Source organism: Euprymna scolopes, chromosome 3 (genome assembly GCF_053919585.1).
Source record: "Euprymna scolopes isolate OS-2025 chromosome 3, ASM5391958v1, whole genome shotgun sequence".
NCBI classification, from domain to species: Eukaryota; Metazoa; Mollusca; class Cephalopoda; order Sepiida; family Sepiolidae; genus Euprymna; species Euprymna scolopes.
The window spans coordinates 38,992,106-39,014,104 of record NC_136484.1 but is presented as its reverse complement, the minus strand read 5'-3'; the positions used below and the strand labels follow the sequence as shown (position 1 = coordinate 39,014,104).

Genomic DNA, 21,999 nt, shown 5'->3' with positions numbered 1-21,999 from the left:
TAATTGTCCCCCCCCCCAACGAATATAATCAAAACAGTAACATTCAACAATTGTACTTTATCTATATAAAACACAAAATGGGTGTTTGTATTACTGTACACATAGATTCGAAAAAGTTGTGAAAAAAAAAACCAAACAAATATATAACAAATAAATGTTATCAAAGCCAAGATAAGTTACTTTTCTGCCAAACTGGATAGATATATTTTTCGTGTTTTTATTCAATGTAACATATTTATTCAGCTCGAAAACCATACAGTGTTTACCGATGTATTCGAAATTTCAAGATGGCGTCTCCGTCTCACACCCTCATTAACACCGTAAGTATGGAAGAAGGTGTTATAAATAAAAAACTATACAAAATTTATAACATCTTTTCCCACACTTACGTGTTAAAGAGAGAATCAGACGCCATCTTGAATGTTCCAATACATCGGTAAACACTGTATGGTTTTCGAGCTGAATAAACATGTTACATTGAATTGGGAAAAGATGTTATAAATAAAAAACTTAATGAAATACTGTTAAATATATTCGGCGTGTTTTTAATAGTATTTTGTATATTTTTTTATTTATAACACCTTTTTCTATACTTACGGTGTTAAAGAGGGTGTGACTGAGACGCCTTACTGAATTTTCGAATACATCGGTAAACACTGTATGGTTTTCGAGCCGAATATTGTTACATTGAATAAAAACACGAAAACGATATCCAGTTTGGCAGAAAAGTAACTGATCTGGGCTTTGAGAACATTTATTTGTTATGTATTTTTTTTTTTTGACAACTTTTTCGAATCTATGTGTACAGTAATACAAACCCCCTTCGGAGGTTGTAATGGCCCCCCCCACCTAAAATGTAGTTGGAAAAATCGATTTTATAATGAGATTAAAGAATGGTTAGTCTAAAAAAAGGGTGAAAAACAAAACAAATAAGCAATTAATAATTATTACCAAAAACAATAAATGCTACTTTTTTTTACTGGCACAAATAGAGTTGGATACACAAGTAATAGTCGTAGAGTGATAGAGTGTAAGTAAAACCTGGAATATCCGGTTGTTTCGTTTCGTTTTAACAATGGAAAGAGCAGAAAATGGAGAGAAAAGAAAGAAAGAAGGAAAGACCGAAAGGAAAGATAAAGATAGGGAAGTACCCCCACCACCATCACCCATAAAGCAAAAAGACAACGAAAGGTAAGAAAGAAAGAAAGAAAGAAAGAAAAAAAGCACGTAAGGAAAGAGCGAAACGGAAGTTGTGTTTGTGTAAGTAAGTAAGTAAGTAAGTTTGGTGCGTTTCATGTAAATGTCAATTCAGGTTTTCATTAAACTTTAACCACGCGGGTTATAACGAAATCAAAGTAATGTAATTGTGAATTCAATTCCAGGTAACGGATTGTGTTCTGTTTGAATCTAATTTTATTATAATAAATGCTTTATAAATTGTGTTTATGTTTTATGCTAAACAATGGCAAAGTAAGCGTGGTTCGTTTCAGTGTAAGTCCAGTCCAGTTTTTAGATAAATTCTTACCGGTGATCGGTTTTAAATGTCTCCTGTGAATGTTCTGGTACGGTGTAAGTGAGTGACGGTGGTAGGATGAATTTGTTAGAGAGAGTTTACTTTACTACTTCCATTAAATGTAACCGATTTTTACAGTGGACTCTCACCAGACAGAATATAGGAAACTGTGATCAGCGAGATCCTTGATATGTAATAACCCTATAACATACGGCAGATGTCGTGATTCAGTTTGTGTATGATACGGCTGCACCAAATGTATATAGGTGCAGTCCTATAAACGTCAAAGTCGGAGGGGAAAAATGAGTTCATTTTATTTATATAGAGAAGATATATATATATATATATATATATATATATATATATATATATATATATATATATATATATATAAAGCTGAACGCCTGTGTGTGTGTATGGTCACGAATAGGCTCCTATATGGTTGACTATTTAAAAAAAAACTGATTACATATAATGATAGAAGATATATCGAGACACAGGAATGGGTATGTTTGATCTGGCAGAACGGTGATTCATTAAAATTGTGGGTGTCTGTTAAAAATTTAAAAACAAAACGTTTACAAGTGTTTTTGATATAGATGTACATAAGAATACTTTGATAAGTATGTTTTAACTTAAATAGGGAGGGTATAATAAAATTGTGGGTTCTGCGTTCGCGCCTGGCCTCCATAGAATGGAAATAGGCAGAAACTTTAATAAAGACTTTTCATATCTATCTGCGTAAGTATACTTTGATAATTATGTTTCAGTTTGAAGAAATATGGTATAATAAAATTATGGGGTGTCCGTTCGCGCCTGACCTCCATAGAAAAGAAATATGCCACAAAGTTTAACAAGGTTTTTTAATATAGATCCACAGAATATTGTGATAAGTGTTTCAGTGTAAACAGGTATGGTATAATAAATTATGGGGTTTATCTATCTTATTTTTACTTTCATCATATTTTGCTTTGGTTTGGATACCCACAAATTCGAAGCTATCTCTTCAGAAACGATATCCGTTTATACACTCGATCGTCATAAATGCAAAAAGCAGTAAGATCTTTATAAAATGGTTCCAAATACCAACGATATCTTTTAGATTTAAAAAAAAATATCCTTATCAAAGACGGTTTTCGCACCAAGAGGCCTCCTTACCGTTGTAAAACCCAAAATAGTAAACACTCTCTTACAAAGGTCCGCAAAATATATTTACTTTAATAGGCTAATTAAAATTTAGTGTCTTCTTCTCTCTCCCCTTTCATTTATACTGATGCAGAGACGATATAAAAGGATATCATTTTCGAAACGATCGTACATACACATATTTTTTTATGTTTCCTTCTATGAAAACTTGATGGATAATTTTACATCTCTCGCCCTTTCTATTTATATAGATCAAGGTAATTACACCGAAGCAGCTTTTCATAGCTGCAATACCCAGAGCACAGCACCTTTAAATATATTTTTCTGAGACTTTGCTTATTTATACCCTGTTTATTACACTCTATAATATATATATTAATTTCCATAGCCAAACAAAGTTGCAGCCCACAAGAGCCATGACAGTCGACAAACCGGAAGCCCGAGATTCGAGTTTCGCCCTCATTTGGACTCATAAGTTAAACAAATAAGGGCGAAACTCGAGTCTTGGACTTCCGGTTCGTTGACTATCATGGCTCTTTTGGGCTGCGCCGTTGTTTGGCAACAACGTTGTGGAAGACCGCTCAGTGAATCGAAAATATATCCAGAAAAATCGGGAACAGGAATAACTATGTCGGGTTCAATCAGATGTGCTTGAATAATTACTTGATGCCAAAATTTACACCTCCCCACACATACACATATATATATATATATGTGTGTGTATATATATATATATATATATATATATATTACAAAGACATTCGTGTCGACTAGGACTTCTTCATCTTAAATGCAACGCAATAATTCAAGATATACAAATATGAATGAAGAGTAAGTACTGAGAGTAATAGTAAAATGGAACCATTATGAACCATCATTATTCTTATGATGAGCCGAAAAAATTGCATAATTAATTAATTAAAGTTCGTTTCACAAGGAATAAGTAATTGTTGATTTTTATTTCGGACTATTACTCTCATCTTTATTAGTTGTTGTTTTTGGATCTTTTTATTGGTTCACAACGTTTCGGCCAACTTCCTCTGGCCTTCGTCAGGTGTTAACTATGGAAGATCAGATAATAAATAAACGTGGATTTATAAGATCAAAGAATCCAACCTAGATCGCCCTTCGGGGCCCGTGGCGCAGTTGATAGAGACGTTGAATCTCTACGGTTCCAGATGAACATTGTCTGAAGATAGCGGTTTCAATCCCACCCAAAGCGTGCCAGAGGTTAATTGGTCAAAAATGTGGTGAGACGACAACAACTACGGATGGCAGTGATGGCTGAGAATGCAGTTAGGAGATTCGAAGTTCCTATCCGTCGCGGTTAACACCTGACGAAGGCCAGAGGAAGTTGGCCGAAACGTTGTGAACCAATAAAAAGATCCAAAAACAACAACTAATAAAGATGAGAGTAATAGTCCGAAATAAAAATCAACAATATAATGTTCATCTAAAAAAAAATGAATTCCAATTAAGGAATAATATATATATAGGAATATGCCCATGATTGATTATAAAAAGAATTTTGGTTTCAATTTTTTCATATGGAAAAGTTACTTTTTTAATATCAATTCAAGTGTTCGTTAAAATTTCTTATTTATTATTGTAGAGAAAAATATTTAATAATTAATATATTGAACTCAAGTTATTTCAAACATTAAAAGAAATAATTTTAATTAGTGACATTAAACATTTAGCACTCAAATTTTAGTCGCTACCGTTTAAGTTATCAGCAGGCGTATAAGAAACCGTTAAAAATTTACCGACTTTAACTTATAAATGACCCCCCCCAAAAAAAAAATAAAAACAGAGGACATTCAATTGTTTTTCTGAGCATTTTACAATCTACCGAGAAAAAAAAAGGCCAAAGACCCTAGTGTTTTGATGTGATGTTTTCAATATTATAAACTAGTTATGACTAAAGTTCCATTTCATTCGGACAAAACACTAAGAAACAGTGTCTAATTGAAGTTGGGACCCGTTTATTTTGAGTCAGCCTGTATTTGCGCGTGCTTAGAAAAAATATATTAATTCGAGTTGCACCTGCCAAGTGGCAATCTCTTTTAATTTGATCCCTTAGTAGGTATTCTATTCAAAGAGATAATCTCAAATATTAAATGCATGATAATTGTAAAGTTACGCTGTTGTACCTAGAGGTTGATATAATAGATCTTCTCCCGATGTCTATGGATTATGGGGTTACTAATCGTTAATAAAGACCCATACTCCATCGTATATAATCAGCAAATCGCCAGAGTTGTAAATTTCAAATTTATTTTGCTGTTAAATTAGAGATGTTAGATTGTTACAGTATTGATGTTTGTGAATGATAAAATTTCTTCAATAATAGATAAGTTATTATTTATGTAAAGGCAAAATCAATTCAGCCCCCGTCAAACGTTTATCCTAACAATAATGAATTTGAAGTTATCATGAAAAGTATTACAAAGCAATAACGTTTTCGTAGAGGCAATCAATCAATCAATCAATCAATCAATCATTCAACGAATCAATCGATCAATATATATATATATATATATATATATGTGTGTGTGTGTGTGTGTGTGTGTGCGTATGTGTGTGTGCATATTACTCATATATAAACTCAAGTTGATTAACCTCTACATGCATACATGCATATACATATAATATTTCACTTTTGAAAAATATGTATATATATATATATATACATATATATATATATATATATGGTATTTGATTTTTGTACGTTTAACTTTAATTCAACTGATGATATAAAAATAATATCATGAACTCACTAGTGTTTTCTTTGCTGAGACAAAGACGCATTCAAAATTAATGTATCTTTTTAGAGCACAACTGAAATGTCATCCTTGTATTTTGCTTTCTAAAAATAAACTAAATCTATTATGTACAGATAATTTCATAAAATCTAGAGTAAATGTTCTACAGTACAATGTAAACTACAATGTATTATGGACTAAGTAATGCGAGATAGCTTCTGATACTTTTTATCGATACATTGTGAAGAGGTCACGTACTGACAGTAATAAATCGATTTGATTGACAAATGGGTAATTTCACCGATTTCGATGACGATAAAAGTCTGCGAGGGTTGAATGTTTGTTGATCGTCATTCAATTCCGATTCCGAAGAACCACGTTATGTCTCTCTGCTAATATATATATATATATATATATATATATATATATATATATATATATATATATATATATATATATATATTATTATTATTATTATTATTATTTGGTATAATTTGATTATTAAGAGTATGGCCCAGCAAGAACTAGTTGACATTGGACCTTTAGAAGGCCATATCGTATTCAGCTAGAAAGTAGGCTTGCGGAACAGAGTTCCACAGGGGGGCAGTTTGCAGAAAGAAGTTTTGTTCAATTTTAAATTTAGTAAGTGCGGGAATTTGTTGAAAGTGTTTGTAGTTAGACGAGTGTTTTTGTGAAAGTTTGGCAAGGGAGACCATACATTAGAGCTCAAACGAGAACTTGCCATGAAAATCACGATAAACCAGAGACAGGCTACAAATGTGTCCTCTGTGGAAAAGATGCTACAAGGAAGACAAGAGACATCAACTACCAGGATTCGAAAACGGTTTGAAGTCTATCGAGACAGGGCAGAGTGCTTTGAGCATCACGTGCTCTGATATCGCAACAAGACTCTATCATGGGACATACTTCGCTCTTATTCAGCGAGAGGATTTCCTCGGCAGTTGGATATTTACTGGAGCAGTAGAAGGATTTTACCATTTTCGGGAGACCTTGGCAATGGATTTGATGTTCGTGCTCCATTTTAGACAAGAAGTGACGGTCGGAGATAGAATCTTGTCAAAACATGGTTTTGCTCAAGACGAGCCTTTCATTTTAATTTGGACCAGATGAGAGAGGTCAGAGCGTTGATGATTGAAAGGAAGAAGCTTAGTTTTAGATGCATTAAAATAAACCAGCCACCTTTTCTCCATGGCTCCACTGGCTAGAGATCAGAAGAGAGATAATCAGAGAGATCTTGGTCATTTCCGGCCTTTACAGTGTTGCCATAGATGATAGTATCGTCCGCATAAATATTTACAAATGGTCTACGAATGTGATTTGGAGATTATTGATGAATATCAAGAAGCGCGTTCAGCTGAATATGTAACTCTAAGGGACGCCAGAGGTGATACTCAGCTTCTGATCTCTGCCAATGAACCACACCTCTTTTAAACCTATCAGGGAGAAAGTAATTAATAATTGAGAATACATATCCAGCTATTCCGGAGCTGGAGACCTTGTTAAGTAGTCCTTTCTGCTCTACCCTATCAAAAGACGTTGATATTTTAAAAGCAATTGCTCTAGAAACGACGATCCCGTCGAGATATTCGCTTACATGTAATACATCAGTTGTAGATCTATCTGAACAGAGACAGTATTGCATGTCACTGTGTAAGTCATTTTTGCTGAGGTAGTTGACCACTTCTATATTTAACAGATAATAAGTTACTTATGACGTACAGGTGACTGATTGGTTTATACTTAGAGGGGGATCACCTGTCCTTTTTAGTAAATGGCAAACTGATGATATTTCCAAGGTGTTTGATATCATTTCTCTTTAAAGCAACGTTTAAACAGTATGGGAGCTAGTTCTGGTTGAAGCTCTGGTTGTTGGCAGTCTTAAAAACAGGTTTAGTCTCAGTATTTTGTCGAAAGCAATGGAAAAAGTTTTTCATATTTTGTAGGACTGTCCACAGTAAAAATAAATAACACAATGCAGAGTAAAATTGGAGTAAATTTCAAAATGCCGAAGAACGAAGCAGTTATTTTTTATAGTAGAATATTTCCTCTTGTATATATTTATCTCCATTGTCAAATAGCTATTGATTCGATCTAGTTCTTCATCATTTCGTGAAATACTGCAAGTGTATTCTTCATCCTCCACAGCATAGACACGGAGTGACAAGTGTTGACATTTCTTTTCGTTGACGGTAAAGGGTACTTGCCAATAACTATTCAGCAAATCCAATATACTGACATATTACGCCTTGGCCATGTTGTCAATACAGTCGCCAATTCTCTCGAAAGAATATCTATTGGTTATTCCATTTACATTTCGAAAACCTGTCACAAATAAATAAGTTCTATCAAGTTTTTACACAAGAATGCAAAGCAAATCGACTCACTGTTATTACTTCAATAATGCCATTATCTAGTATATATTTACTCTCTGTCTTAAATTCTTGAAGTTTGATAAAATCAAACTATTAAAAATGCTGTTGTGAAGAGGTTTTCATTTTCCGGTCATGTACAACAATCATTATTTTATTTTTTAATCTTTTTAGACATCAGACAAAAGCTTCTGAAAACGCTCAACTTATGTATTTATATGGCTCCCAAGGCGAGAAGATGGGATCCTAGGATCAGAAAATTGGATTGAAAAGCCAGAGCCATCGAGCAGTAACAGTAACACTCTGGCTGGTAAAGAATTCCCCGTAGTGTCTCGGTTAGCGCGCTTCATACGATTAACAAATCTCATCCTTTCTCAAAGACAGAAGGCGATGCCTGGATGGGTTGATCTGCTATAACTGACCAGCAATAGACTTAATATTTGGAAGCCAATTTTAGAAATTATCTTTTGAATGTTCAATTTGTTGCCAAGGAAAAATATCCTAATCTAATAAACGTTCAAATATTGGATTTAAATTAGACAGGATATCAAAATGTTTGAAAAAAAATTGATCTAACTCATGTCTTAGTCCGAAGTAACAACATCTTTATAATTGTGTGAATCAAGTTCACATTGATTTGTATTATTAGGTAAACCATAATAATAGTTTCAAATTCTCTGTCAATGTAACATTTTACATATTAGTATGGCATATATTTTTCTTTTTTTTTTCGTCTATATCCAGTATGGATGAAATAGTATACATAACAAATATTCATGCTTATATCGTAACGACAAAATAATTTTCTTATAGATCATGATTAGGAAATCGTAAAAAATACTAAAAAATTTAAATCATTTGAATGTTACTATTTTGACTACGCTTATCTTAACTAATATTCATTTCACTTTTAAAGTTTACTAAATTTTGCTGTGCATTATATGATGTCTCATTAACATTTGACACATAGTCAAAGCTATAAATGTGATTCTTTTTTTTTTCAGACAACCATTTGTCTGTTAAATATTTAAAGTATGTGCAAAAACAAATTTAAAGGGTCTAAAACCAAGAGAGTCGTGGACAGTTTCTCTAGCAGCAAAAAATCAAAAAAGAAAACAAACCACAAAAGTAACCCCATCGTAGTTTATTAAAGACACCCAAGATCACCCTGTTATTCGAGATGACAAACACTGGATTTGTATTGCTCTTAATGCCGACATAAAAATACAAAATTATTCTCATCGAATATCGACGGAATGCTGATTAAGGAAAGGAAACTTACTTATAGCCACATTATTTAGGGTGAAAACGAGTTCATGTACACATAATTGTCATTAAATATTGGTTGTCTATTTGCTTGAAGTGAACTAACACAATTCACTTATACTCTATCAAAGGTTCTTCAAATGGTGAGATATTAAGTTGGTGCAAAACAATATGGTTTTCTTACATATGTTAAATATATATATAATTTCTGAATTAATTCATTGATATATATATATATATATATATATATATATATATTATATATCATTTAAGAGCACGTTTTTCGCCTTATCGAATCGTGTTATTCAATACAGTTCTCAATGTTCTCATTTATGTTTTTTTAGGGTTTTCGACAGCATGGACAATATTCAAATCTGCACGATTTTCTTGTTCCAGTTCAAACTAGGATGAAAAGCTGCCGAAATAGCTCGTGATATCTATAATGCGTTTGGCACATGAACCACTTACGAACGTGTGGCACAACAGTGTTTCAAGAAATTTCGCAATGGTGAAGAGAGCCTCGAAGATGAAAACGGCCGCGGTCGGCCGACTACGGTTGATAACGAGGGTTTGAAAGCCTTAATTGAAGGCAAGCCTCGCAAAACCACTCGGGAAGTTGCTGTTGAACTCTGCTAACCACTCACCATTCGTTCGCTATTTAAAGCAAATACGGAAGTAAAAAAAAAAGTGCCGCATGAATTGAATGATAATAAAAAAGCGTCATTGTGATGTGTCTTCTACACTCTTCCTGTGCAACAAAATTGACCCATTTCTCGAGCGGATTGTCACGTGTGATGAGAAGTGAATCCTCTACGCCAACCGTAGTTGGATGCCGGAGAAGCTCCACAACACTTCCCTGAACCGAAATTATACTAAAAAAGGTTATGGTGAGTGGTTGCTAGTCTGCATCCGGTCTCATCCATCCCAGCTTCTTTAATCCGGGCGAAACGATTACGGCGGAGAAGTATTGACGAAATACACCAGACGCTCTAACGTATGTGTCCAAGATTGGTCAATATGAAAAGACCAATTCTTCTCCATGACAACACTCTACTGACTCTGCAAAATTTGAACGAATTGGATTATGAGACTCTTTCTCACCCGCCATATTCAACTAATATCTCTTCCACCGATTATCACTTTTTCAAGCATGTCGACAACTTCGTACGCGAAAAATGTTTCAAAAGCCGAGATGATGCCGAATCGGCCTGCATCGCTCCCAGAACTCCGGATTTTTATGTTAATGGGATAAATAAACTTGTTTCCCGCTGACAAAAATGTGTCGATTCTAATGGCTCTTATTTCGATTAATAATGTTTATTAGAAAGGAGTCATGAGCTTTTAAAGTCAAACGTCAATAAACAAGATTATTTCTGCACAAACCTAATATATTGCAATAGAGATGGTTTGTATTTTTATTATGTTTTCCAACAATTTAACAATTTAACAATTATGCCAAGAATTACAGAAACTGATAACATCTTGCCCATAAAATGATGTCGGCCACTAAACTAAGTTGGTATTTTCTCGCAGATCTTACTTGTTCTTAAATGGTCTGACATGATAGCATAATAAGCTATGTTCAGTATTTTCTATCTGAATAGTTCGGGGATTACTATCTGGTTTATTACTTTCCATTCCACTGGCGTCCACTGGTTTCAATTACTTCATTAGAATGATATCTTCTTTATCAAATACTCCTTAACCTTTTTACTTCCGGTACAGGAAAGGTTCTCTTATAGAGAAGGCTAGGTTCAGAGTATTTTACTTGTTCTATCATAAGTTGATTTCGATTGAGATTATCTTTTATTAATTCTTTGTCGTTTTTTGTTCATGCAAAGCGAGTTATTTAATACCTTTATTAACCGTTCTAATTGGTGAAATATAAAGTGTATATTTAATCAACGGATTTGCTATCGTTGATAAGTCTTCGTTTTCTTTAAAAAGGTGCCTAATTACAACGCAATCAGGGTATAAGTCTTTGCCTTCAAACCAAAAGTTCACACTTATGTCTATTTTCTTAGCAACAAGTGGATCCGCCATGACTACCACTTGTCAGACGATTACCTAGTATTAAAGAGACGCTCTTAACTTGTAGAGTTGGCCTAACACGAAATATGACTGGACTGTCGACCACTGTTGATTTTATGCGTATTTTGTGAAAAGGGGACTTCAATGTCATCCAATTCTACACCCTGTAATAAAACCGCATCATCAGTTAATATCTTGTCTGATATGAAGTGCTAAAAATCTCATAAAAAGTATTGAGGCGCGCATCGATCACGTTCAAATTTAAACAGACCTATCCTTCTGAGAATCGTCAATATAAACAAATCACTAGGATAAAATAGTTTTATAAACTTCTCTATACAAAATTAATGCTTTTCAAGATTTCATTATCACATGATTTTGAGTACGATGAGAAACAGAATTATGATATGTAATAGATTGTAAAGTTAAGAGGAATTATTTTTTCTTAGTTTTCCTTTACTAATTTTATAGTAGAGTGTAATGTGAGTATCTAATTTGCGATAAGCACAGACCATATTTCATTTTCTCGGAACAAAACTGTTTTTCAAACCTAGTGTAGAATCGCTTTAGAATTAATTTCGCGAGTGCGTGCCGGAGAGTGGTAGTGCGTTTAGGCGAGAGTCCGTATTATTTTGGTTAATGATTTTAGATTTCCGAAATTATTCTTGCGAGTTTGGTTATGCGAATCTGCTACTACTGCAGCATCGTCAATTGCTTGGACATCTCAGTATCGAGATATTTTGTAAATCGCATGTTCCAATGCATTCGTAAATTCCTTTATAAAATTGAGTTGATGCAATCTTCGATTGTCGTTATTAATTTTTTCGGCCTAGACAATCGATCAAAACGCTCTCACGAATCTGACATTTTTCATGATCGATTTTTAAATGATTTTTTAAATGTCTGTCTATAAGCCTCCGGTACTACTTTTACTATTTACTAGTGTATATTTTTGGAAACAGCAGCATCGTTATTACTCGGCGAAGATTAACTTTCATCACCTCTTCCAACTAAACTAGTTTGTGATGGTTGGTTGGTTGGTTGGTTCTTTTTGTTTTACGGCATATAAAACCTTTTCAGGTTATTTAATGCCGAATCAAGTTATTTTGAAGAAATTTTGTTTTAAATAGAATATATTTCTTTTTAAATCGGTTTCTATTAAACCCATAGTTGGGACCCTAACATGTACTACCACTCCGGTTCAGAGTGGACCTGGGAGCAATGGCAATTAAGGGGTAGCTCCACACTCCACAAAGACCGCAAGCTGGGGCCTCACCATCCGATATAGTTTAAGGTCACATCCAGGACCACTAGTTGTGAAAATATCGATCAGATTTCTTAAAGTCAACCTAAACTAATCGGAATTTTCCTAAAATATGAGAGATATTCTCCATTGCTTTCTAAAAAAAAGTTGTTTTTGTATTTCTATCCATAATTAACATGACGAGTTATATAAGTTTTCGATTATGCTGAAAACGAATATCACATTTACATTTTTCCCAGCCAAGTAGAATTCTGAATATTATGCATTTTTTCCAAAGTATAAATAAGATAATGAAAATGGCGTTCGCCATTCTTAACATGTCGAGTAGAGGCATTTTATGATACGCATTGGCATTAGTACTTTTCAGTTGAAAAAAAACATTACCACAAATAAAAGCGTAATGGATTACATTGGATAATACAGGTATTAATATCCAAGAGACTACTTGTTTGTGCAAAATTAACATGTGATATTCGTTTTCAGCATACTCGAAACAAATAAATGTTGTCATTTTAAAGGTTAGTGTTGAAATTAAAAGCAAGTACAAAATAACTAAACAAATATAGGCGAAAGTTGAATATAGTTTGCTGAATCAAATGTTGCATTTAAGGAAAAGTATTTCAGATTGTGATTTCCATTTTTTTCTGGGATTATATTTCTTTTAAATTTGCGGATTCAATTCTTAATCTTTGCTTTTGGATTTCTATTTCTTAATTTCTAAGTATAGTATTTCGCTTAATAATTGTTGCATACATATTTAAAATGTTTGTGCATTGGCCTTTTTTGCCACAATACTTTTTTTCTTTTTTATTGTTAAAGCAGGAATTTGAAGGGGAATAGTCAGCAATTTGTATAAGTTCGAACTTTTGTAAAATCTCCAAAATTTTGTAAACGTTCGAAAGTTTTATCCGGATTTTTAAATTTTTTAAAAAAATCGTCTCTTGAAAAGGCTATGTTTCATTTTGTGATAGCTTTTACATTTTTAATTAATTGAAAGTATTTATTTTTCATGCTGTTTAATAAATAAATGAATGAATTATTCGAAATAAAATTGAAAAAAAAATCAACACGAAAAACGTAATTTCCCATTAATTTTTAATTTTCAATTCTTTTCCCAATTTAAAGATTCAATTTTATATCTCTTAATATGACCCTTAAAGGAATTAAATTATTTTCGTAATGTTCAAGATTTTTTTATAATGTAATCTATATGTATTTAATTAAACGATGTTTATGTAAATCTCATTAAGTCACTTTCACGCGGCTATTGTTATTACGAATTATCATTTGCAAAGTTTGTCGAAGGATGTGGAAAGTACTGAAGATATTGGGATACATGGTATCATCAAAATCCCACGACACACCGCCTACTGTTATCAGTTAGTAATCTCTGCTGGTAGTCTGTGTAAGATCTCTTAGAAATACCAGTAATCATAAGCTATATGTTAATACGGTAATTCGCTTCGACCGTAATTATCGTGACCATCCTTTAGATTGAATTCGGAATATTCCAATATTCAATCCTCAAATAAAGAAAAAAAAACTGATGCCCCTTATAAGTTAAACTCTACCCAAATCCTGATTAAATAAGGAAAACGCATGCCATATTCTCATTGGATAAAAACATTCTCGCTAACCAACCAACATATTAAAACAATACGGCGGTTTTAGCTTTCAGTTCAAACGTAATTTTTTATAAAATAATCACATCATACCCGTCAAATTTAGAAATAAAATATTGGGCTTCAACGTTAACATATGGACTAACGTTTATTCATATGAACGTTTTTGAAGCTTTGATGTTTTATGTAGAATTAAACAAATAAATTCCTTTATACACCCTGGGAATATAAATGGGCAATTTCCGCTGATTAAGATTGGACTTGTTTATTTATCTCTTTTATTCTATATATAAAATAAAACAGAGAAAAATAAATTATTTTTGAAACTATTTATTATTGGGGCACTTTAAGATAATTCGTCACTGGCCGGAGAAAGATAACTATATTTTACTAAGAGATTCATTCATATTTTCATGCATAAATTTGGGACACTAAAACCAACACAAAACATTTGACATTAACGCAAAGCATTTAACATTGCAAAATCAATTATAACAAGAAAGAAGCTGATATTTACTGATATTCGTTCTATTCTAATGAAATGTTTCTTCATTATTCTATATTGATGCTTTACATCATGATTAATATGCACAGAAAGATTTTATAAGTTTAAACTTTTATAAATGTTCAGGGATTTGAATTTAAATATTATTTATGCTAATGTATTATAAGATTTTTTAATTGTATTTCTAATTAAAAGTTAAAGCAAATATTAATTGTTGATACTTCTAAAACTCACCTGATTGATTTTGATTGAAATTGTAAAAAGAACATAATTTCCTGATATTCAAAAACTCATTTGAATAAAAACTCTTCTTCTTTTTTAACTTTCTCTATATGAATTTTTATAGGGATTTTATGATAATCTAACTTTCAGTGGAAAAAAAAACGTTTTTATCTGTTTTTTTAAACATAAAAAAAGGTTTTGTCAGTCATTTGAATTATAGAACATAATAAAAATGAAATTATATTTCATGTAAATATTCTTATTAATTAAATATTTAGGAAATCTTCACTGAATTCTGTTTCACTAAAATATTTAGAAATAATTATTTTTCATAGGTATTAAAATCTTTTTTCCAGAAACTAGGAGATATTATTAGATATAGCATAATTATGATTTATGAAAAAATGAAATAATTCAACAAAATATTTTCGTATAATTTATAAAATGAAAGTGAAATTTATTTTCATTTTCAACTTAGTATTAGTTGTGGTGTAGGCAATGCATGAATATACCAGATCTTTTCCAACAGCATCCTTACAATATTGAGAGTTGATATGACTCTTTCAAAGAGTGATGTCAATCTTGAATACGCATCCCCTATATATACGGAATATACATTCTGCAAATTAGACCAGCAATATCCATTTTAAAGATAACAATAAAAATGAAGTAAGGTCAGAATAATTTGAATAATGATGACAATCAAAACTCATCTCCTAATTTCCAACATTGCAAAGATAACAATAATAAAGGGCTTACATTTCAAATAGATTTAATAGTGGTAATAATAAAAACGTATCTAACAAACTCAGAAGTCTAATTTCATAAGTAATTAAGACTATTTATCTTATGAAATATATATTTTTGCAAGTGTTGCCGTATCATCTGCAACGAGTTTGCCTGTTTCCCACCTGACTACGACTTGGATGTCTTCAAGTCCAACATAAACAAATTCCTAACAAACCGTCCCCTTAAGTAAGACACTCTATCAAATCTCCAATACTAATGATTACTAAAATACTATCTCATTGATTATTGTACACGCAATAACCTTTATCCCTGAGTCGCCTTCGGGCCTTGATAAGTGGTGACCTCCATGTTAAAAAAAAAATATCTTACACTTTCGCTGCTGCTTTATTAAATCCCACCAATCAATCGCACTACTTATTGACTCCATTTTCTTACCAAGGATTTACTTATAAGAAAATTGCAAAAGTCAACATGTAACATGTTTCAACCAACTCTTATTACTTACGTGCCTAATTATCAGGTTGTTGAGAAAAGATAGTGGCATAATTAATACTAACTTATTTACAAGTAATTTGGATTAAATTAAAATCTCTATAAAAAAAATGATGCCTCGCTATAGGTCTTCGTACCTATCTACAAAAACATATTTTTTTTAATTCACGGTCCGATCGGAACTAATATTTTACTAATTATTCTATTGAAAGATATTCTAATGTTTGATAATGTGATGACGTTTTCAACTTTAAGCTTTTATCCTTCCATCATCAACGGGTTGATATCCGCCTGGCATCAGTCGAAATAAATAGCGCTCGTATTGGGGAATCTCCATGTCTGGACAAACGTCTAGGTCTGACGTTTACTCCTTATCTGAGATGGAACACGTACATCAAATCCGTTGCCAGGGATGCTGAAAAAAATTGTAAGATCGTTCTATTACTTAACTAGATATTTAACTGCTGATGCAATTCTCTACCTGTATAAAAGCCAAAACGTCCAATGATGGAGTACTGTTGTCACATCTGGCCAGGAGCTGCTAAAAGCAGCTTATTCTGCTTTGACAGATTTCAAAATAGAGTTTGTAGCCTAGTCCAGGGTGCCCTTTTTTCCTCCCTGCAACCTCTTTCATTCAGAAGAGACGTTAAGAGTATGTCTCTGTTTTATCGTTATTTTCATGAAAAGTGCTCGTCTGAGCTCTAATCTATGGTTCCCCCCTCGTCCTGACTTTCATGAAAACCACTCGTCTTGCGGAAACCACTATCAATAATTTCCAACAATCTTTATCTGTGCCTAAAACTAAACGCACATTCCATGAACAAAGCTTCTTACTAATAACTGCACGGCTGTGGAAGTCTGTTTCGTTTTCCTGCTTTCCAACTGACTAGAATATGATTATCTACAAGTCCAATATGAACAAATTCTTGATGGGCCATCCCCTTAAGTAATCCAATTGAAAAAACATCCACTACTAACGATGACTACGACATGTTCCCATTGACTCTTGTACACATATTAACCCTTATCTTCGAGTGGCTTACGACCTTTGATAAGTGGTGACTCCTTTGTAAAAAAAAAATCTACCGTGGATTTTCCATAAGTTCTGATTATTATTATTTTTATTATTATTATTATTATTATTATTATTATTATTATTATTATTATTATTATTGTTGTTGTTGTTGTTGTTGTTGTTATAACGACGATTATGATAATATTTTTTCCGGGCAATCACAATGTTAAATTTAAGTAGAAAGAAAAAACTAAGGAAACGCTAGAATATTGCAAGTCAACTGATGGAAATATGGAAATAGAAATATAATTACAATAATAATAAAAATGATTGAATAGAAAAAATGTTGAAACACATGCAATATGACGGGGATATTAAACTAAAACCATGGATGAATAATATACAGTCCATGACACTGATAAAAACAGAGTATTAAGGTAAATCCTTTAGTGTGGAAATCAGCTGTTAACTCATAGTGATCACAAGAGACAAATTAAATTGGAATAATAATTCATGAACAACACTAAAAACATAGAAAATTCTAAGGAAAACTGAAGGAACTGAAACTACTGGGGGTAGATATACAATAACAATAAAATATTAAATATTAAAATATCATCATGTGAACTGTTTTTGTAAAGAGTCTGGATGAATTGCAAAACAAACCAGGAAGATAAAGCACCATCCAGATTTCCACTAGAAAGTCACGTAGAAAAGTAAATTCCTAATGAAATTTATTTATATTAAACAAAATATGCATCGAGAATTAAATAGAAACCGCATTTAGTGATGAACAGTCGAAAGAGACGGAGAGTACTGGGAGTCTGATATATATATATATATATATATATATATATATATATATATATATGTATATATATATATATATATATATATATATATATATATATATATATATATATATATATATATATATAAACGACAAACGTCAAAAGCCTCTTCTTTGTCTCGGACTAAATGGCTTTTTTAAAAACATTCTTTTTCCTTCAAAAAAGGTCCTATTTTATTTTGAGACCAAAAAGAAATACGGTTGTACAGGAAACTCACATGCGACGGGTTTTTTGTGATTAATACTTTGGATCATTGGTACTACACTTCTCATCTTGGATCGTATTCACACAACTTTCTGGTGGATGTAACCCACGACCTTCTTCAGATTTCGGGAATATTCATGTTGAATCAGGAATCTGAAGAGAATTTCGAACATAATCATTTATTTAATGCAAGGGGTTAGATTGCTCTCATTCTGTCTGTCGTGACCTTTAATAATTAGTAATGGTATTGTTAATGTTGTTCATACAGAGGGTTGGACCAAGTAATGATCATTTCCAGGTGACACTCTTCAGGAGGTTGAAGGTTCTACCCTCGGTACGAGCGATATTAAAATACGATTATGAATAATTTAAGATATCTCGCATGGCTGATAAAACGATGATTAAGCTATCTCTGTGCTTTATGAAAACGGTTTCGTTTGAAATTCCTTACATATACGTGGATTCCATCAACAAAGCTTATTTCCTAGAACTTCCTATTTGTGGAACTCTGTTCCGCTGGTCTGCTTTCTATCTGACTACAATATTGTCGCTTTCAACGTAAGCAAGTTCTTATTGAACCGTCCTCGTAAATAACCTGATTAGATCAAATTTTCACTACAAACGATTCCAGCGCTACTGTCAGAATGACTAGAATACACGCATTAACACTTACCCTCGAGTGCCATCCGGATCTCGATTTCTGGTAATCTTTTTATAAAAATTAAAAGGATACCCGATGAATTCGAAATAAAAGATTTCCGAGTTCGACTAGGTGTATCTAGAAGAAAGTCGCGGGTTACATCAACCGAAAGGTTTTGAGAAAAATCATCCACGATCAATAAAGTAATCCGAAGTGTACACATTATACAAAAAACAAAAAAACAAAAAAAAAACACACCTCCATAATGTCGTTATCATTAGGCCTATGACAATAGCATATTCTTTTCCTTGTTTTGATTCACAGGTACATATTCATTGATATCTTATATGTTTTTATGTAGAATGATGCTATCCTCGGTTGATTAATTGTATCCAACTTTGCTGGATATATACCCGAGATTCAAAACAATAAAAAATATGCTGTTGTCATAGCCCTAGTTATTATTATTCCACAAAGAATGATAACAAAATACAGAGAATGTTTATATTTTTTGTTCAATTTTGTTCGACATTGAGGTTGATATGCCGCAAAACTAACCAGAGATAACTGCATCCTACAATTCACAAATACATTTGATTTAGAAGCAAAGATAAACCATAATGTTGTGATCTTCGATTGAAAGTTTTAAGTCAAACATTACTCTTTTTTCTATTCGACAGTTTAAAGGCTTCAAAATAATTTTCGAATTCCGAACGTTTACCGAATAATAAAAAAACTGTCCTTTTTTAAATCGTTATTATTGTTTTTTTTTTTGTTGTTTTTTTTTTCTATGACCCATCTTAATGCGAAAGTGGTTCCGAAATCAATTAAAGTTTGAAGAAAACAATTTTGCCTTTTTGTAGTAAATAAGCACAAGAAATCTACTGTAACAATTCGTTTGAGGTTGTGAACCAATGTTAAATGTGCATTTTCAACAGTGCCCCTGTCTAATAAAAGAAACATAATGGGATCTTATGATCATAAACACCTCTAGCAGGGGTCCGTTTTCGTCGGAAAGCAAATAGTGACCCGTCCAATTCCTTGATCTTTTGGTTTAGATTAAGTGGGTTTGTATTACTGTACACATAGATTCGAAAAAGTTGTCAAAAAACAAATATATAACAGATAAATGTTATCAATAGCAAGATAAGTTATTTTTCTACCTAACAGGATAATTTTTTAGTATTTTTATTTAATGTAACATGTTTATTCAGCTCGAAAAACATAGTGTTAATCGATATATTGGAAAAATTAATAATGGCGCCCAACTCTCTCTTTGACACGGCAAGTTTGGAAAAAGGAGTTAAAAATTAAAAAAAAAAATTGGCAAAATACTGTTAAAAAACCCACCAATATAAACGCCAGCCTATGTTACGGTAACATATTGAGCGAGTTTCTAACGGCATTTTGTCTAGTTTTTTTTTTAATTTTTAACTCCTTTTCACAAACTTACCGTGTCAAAGAGAGAGTCGGGCGTTATTTTTAACTTTCCAATACATCGGTAGCACTGTATGTTTTTCGAGATGAATAAACATGTTATATTGAATAAAAACACTAAAATCATATCCAGTTAGGTAGAATAGTAACTTATCTTGCCTTTGATAACATTTATTTATTATATATTTGTTTTTTGACAACTTTTTCGAATCTATGTGTACAGTAAAACAAACCCGATTAAGTATACTATCATTATCTATTCTGGCCTTTTCGATGAAGGAACCATTCTTTCAGACTGAGGCAACTGGATTTTCTCCACACTAAAAACCAACATTGTGTTTAACTTTGCTCGTGCGGAGAAGAAACTAAACAGCGGCCAGAGTTATCTGGAACTTTTAACAACAAAAAAAAAGTCTTTTTTATTAAGGTGTTTCTCTATTCAAACCGTGCTTTTAGCGAGCTAAAGGCTATTTAAAACTGTTACGTGACAGGAAAACGGACATGCTATTGCAAACCTCAGCGTGACCGATAAAACGACAAGTGGACGCTTTTATAGGTACCTCTGGTCACATCTTAGATGAGATGCGTGTATTCCATCTGCACACTTTACAGTGAAACCCCTAATTACAATTCAAAGGTGGAAACCGATATACAGATGCATTCGGAGAGAAGTGTGGTCGTAACAAAAACCAATATAAAGGAATAATAACGTATTTTATTTAACTCCCCAGTTGATTGACTACTCCTATCCACAAAAATAACTGAGCAATCCCATCGGCATTCCCACGTAGGAGCGCCCCAGGCAATTCACAATGTCCTAATCCATTCATAAGGAGAAAGTTCAGACTCGGGGTGGGGGTGAACCTACTGAGACTAAACAGATCTATATTACACTTCGACAGAGCAAGGCCAGTAGAAGCCACAACGGTCCACTTTCTGTCAGACTGATTGCCAAGTGTATATCCCCGACAAACGGAAAAATACTTTTTGTAAAATGCATAGAGGACTAATATAACTATTCATTGATAAATAAATAAAATAATGCGCGCAAAAATGAGAATAGCTGTTTTTATTTTTCTAATATTTAAATTAAACTTATCAATCCAAGCGACACCAAATTTTTATGTATAAAACGGATGCTTTACATGTGCAAGGTGTAAAGTAAATAGTACTTACCGTTTTTCTTTTAATTGCAGCACTTTTTTGTTGTTGTTGTGGTTATAATTATGTCATGTATAATAAGCATTAATATCCGAGAAATGAGATTGAACCCGGGGAAAGCGCGAAGAAGTAAATAGTGGCCAGAAACAGCAGCATTAAAACAGCGTGCGTCGATGTAGTCACTCAGAACTTGAGAATGAATATAAATACGAATCTTGCGATGCGGCGCGCGATTGACGAGAGAAAAGAGAAGAGAGGGAGCGAGAGGGAGAGAGATGAGGGATGGACGATTGAAAGGATAATGACGGCATGTGGAGAATGAGAAAGGGGAGGAGTTTGCCTACATTTCGCAATGCCTGTCGACTTTATCAGACACCCTCTCTCTCTCTCTCTCTCTCTCTCTTTCTCTCTCTCTCTCTCTAACATGCCTTTCTTTCTTTTTTTTTCTCTCTCTCTCTCTCTTTATCTGTCTATCTATCTTTCTCTCTCTTGTTCGGTTACTATTTTCTGTCTCAATTCTATTGTGTTGAATAAACGACCAAGTTTCAATTCCAGCCTGAAGAGCTCGCATGTCTAGCGACACTGATACACTGTGATCAACTTTAGCAGTCTGTCCATGAAAAACTATATATAACCCCACTCCTTGACGAATTAAGCACTATGGAAAGTGAAATCGTCAGTTGTGATTAGCGATAATTAGGAACGTGGCAAATGAATGGCCGATT

The 21,999-nt window shown here is 32.8% G+C and overlaps 1 protein-coding gene across 2 annotated transcripts in view; it reads right to left on the bottom strand.

Moving 5' to 3' along the window:
• LOC145254595 (orexin receptor type 2-like) overlaps positions 1-21,550 on the bottom strand; it is a 774,875-nt gene extending 753,325 nt beyond the window's left edge. For both annotated transcript variants that reach the window (XM_080113217.1, XM_080113206.1), the window contains exon 1: positions 21,290-21,550. The gene's annotated coding sequence lies outside the window, so the exon portion shown is untranslated. The remainder of the gene's footprint in view (positions 1-21,289) is intronic.
• Between the last annotated feature and the right edge of the window lie 449 nt (positions 21,551-21,999).